At 43.2% G+C, this 2944-nt stretch overlaps 1 protein-coding gene across 1 annotated transcript in view; it reads right to left on the bottom strand.

Moving 5' to 3' along the window:
* The window catches only part of SLC16A10 (solute carrier family 16 member 10), a gene marked incomplete at its 5' end in the record, with an annotated part of 172611 nt that overhangs the window by 8384 nt on the left and 161283 nt on the right, over positions 1-2944 (bottom strand).

Raw genomic sequence — 2944 nt, 5'->3', positions numbered from 1 at the left:
GTTGGCCATTTGGGGAGTCCAGCACCTCGATCCCCATGCCACCCACTGGCCTCGATATTTTTTTTTTTTAACCTTTGGAACTATATATGCTGGGGCCAGCAGATGGTGTATGGTGGTTAAAGTGCTGGACTCTTACAGAACCAATGACAGTTTGAGTCCTGGACCTGGTGGCTTGCTTTCTTAATTTCTCTCTCTCCCTTTCTCTCTCTCCCTCTCACTCTCTGTCTCTTTCTCTCTGGTGAGTACACATGCCCTATAGCAAATTAAAAATAATAATCATAATAAATAAATAATTCTTTTTATAAAGGAACCATATATACTTTATTGGCAAATATTATAGATAATTTAAACATTCTAGACTTAAAAAAAAATCCAGATATTCAAGCTTCTGAATATCTTGTTGTTTTTTTTTTTTTCTTTTTTCGTAAGTGAGAAAGAGTAGAGACAGGACCCCCGCAGGGTCTCAATGTCATAATCCACCTCCAGCTTTAGCCAGCTCTGGATCATGGGCATACATGTGCCTACGAACTCACGGAGGTCTGCAAACACAAGTCCAGAACCTTCCCATGTGTGTCAGCCTTACAGAGCATTTCATTTTACCACTGTACCACCATTTGGCTCCCAAAATACTTATTTTTGAATCATTGAATAATTTCATTTAGTGTTAAAGTAGTTAATAGAATTAAACACCTGGGGATCAGTGGGTGGCATGGTGGCTAAGGTGCTAGACTCTCCCACATGGCCAACCACAGTTTGAGTTCTGGACCTGGTGGCTTGCTTTCTCACTTTTCCTCTCTCTGGATGTCTCTATCTGGTCAGGAATAAAATGAAATAATGCTTTTAAAAACAGAAATAGACTCAAACACCTGATTGCACCCACCATTTTGCAGGCATTGTGCAATGTGCCAGAGATTTCAACAGTGAATAAGACCTGTTTCCTACCCTTGGGTTATGGAACAGCTAAATAAATAAGTGCAAAGGAGGTATTGTAAATGTTGCCAAAGTTATATATTCAAAGAATGATGGGTACAAAAAAAAAAAAAAAACCAGACAATTTAACATTAGGCATAGCACTAATTAAAACTAGACAGTTCGGGGCTAGCAGATGGCATAGCGGTTACATTGCTGACTCCCACACAGCCAACTGTGATTTGAGTCCCAGACCCGGTGGCTTAAAACTCACGCTGGGCATGTGTGCGTGCATGCCCAAGATCCCGAGAGGAGAATGAAGGAGAAAGGATTGTGGTGTGGCCATCCCCCTGGGGGGGTGATTTCTCGCTTTCCCTCTCACTGTCTGTGTGTATGTCTCTCTATCTCAGAGAGTGCATGTACCCTAAGGCAAAAAATATCTCTGGGAAAAAAAAATAGTTCATTAAACGTGTTTTTAAAAGCATCAGGCTTTTATCACACACATGTGCGTGCATGCCCAAGATCCCGAGAGGAGAATGGAGGAGAAGGGATTGTGGCGTGGCCTCCCCCCTAGGGGGTGATATCTTGCTTTCTGTCTCTGTCTCTCTGTCTTTCTGGCAAGGGCACGCACCCTATAGCAAAAACCTCTCCAATAAAAAGCCTCAGGCCTTTAAAAAGTATGAATATAGGGAGCCAGCAGATGGCATGGTGGTTAAGGGCACTGAACTCCCACATGACGTACTCAGTTTGAGTCCCGGACCTGGCAGCTTGCTTTCTCACTTCCCCCTATCCCCTTTCTCTCTCTAGTCAAATTAAAATAAAACAAATGAATAAATAAAGTTAAATAAAATAATTCTCTTTTTTCTTTCTTTTTTTGGAGAGGTTTTTTGCTATAGGGCACGTGTACTCGCCAGAAAGACAGAGACAGAGAGACAGACATAGCCATTACGCTAACTGCTGGTCCCAATAAAATAATTCTTAAAAAAAAAAAAAGTGTGAATATAGAGACCAGCAGGTGGCATAATGGTTACATCTCTGGACTTCCATGTAGTCAACCGCAGTTCAAGTCCCAGACCCAGTGGCTTAAAACTCATGCGTGTGTGTGTGCATGCCCAAGATCCTGAGGGGAATGGAGAAGGGATTGTGGCGTGGTTGTCCCCCCTGTGGGGTGATTTCTTGCTTTCTGTCTCTCTCTCCAACAAACGTACACATCTTACAGCATAAAAATCTCTCTCTTTAAAGAAAAGTGTTAATATAATAGCAAGTCCCATTTATGTAGTGTTTCTTAAGTGTCAGGCATTCTTTTAAGCATGTCAGCTAGAGTAAATTGTTAGGGTAGGTAGGTAGTCAGACATGAGAAGAAAGGGAAAGGTCTAGAGGTCTGTTGGTTACCATCACATGTGACCTTGCCATAAAGCTTTGTTGTTTCACTGCATTGCTATCTCTTGATTGAATTCTTTCCTCCAAGAAGACAAGAACTGAGGTCCTCAACTCCACGCTAACGTCATGTGGATCTAGCCTTCACTCTGCCACCTCTAAGTTCCATGAGTACAAGCTAGTTTGCACCCCACAGCCCCTTTTACCCCACCTCTCTGTCATCTCCCAGAGGCCGTAATCTTGACCAGCCAATTTGCTCTGGTCCCCTGGAAACAGGATGGTAAAGGGAACTCCCTGAACTGTGCAGATTTAAAGAGCAATTGATGGGAGGGTGAAACCTCTCCTGGGTGTTACCAGGGTGAACCAGCCCAAGCTGAGCAGGCCATGGGAAATATACAGGATTAGACTTAAGTTCCTTTTGATCACATATCCTCCTCTGACCAGATCACTTCTGCAAACGACTTTGCTCAGTGCATTCTTCATGCCCAGAGTCCCTGATCTCTGTATAAGTACTCTTCCTTCTGTTGTTTCTGTCTCTCTGCAAGTCCCCATCCTCCTACATGACCCAACTAAGAATGTTGGATTTGTTCATATCCCACCAACCAGGCCATTTCCACCCTGTTTCCCATCTTTTTCTCCACTGCCTACAGGGGCACAC

This window comes from Tupaia chinensis, unplaced genomic scaffold (assembly GCF_000334495.1).
Source record: "Tupaia chinensis unplaced genomic scaffold, TupChi_1.0 Scaffold000527_1, whole genome shotgun sequence".
Lineage (NCBI taxonomy): Eukaryota > Metazoa > Chordata > Mammalia > Scandentia > Tupaiidae > Tupaia > Tupaia belangeri.
The sequence above is the reverse complement of the archived record's forward strand: the minus strand, read 5'-3'. Positions and strand labels throughout refer to the sequence as shown.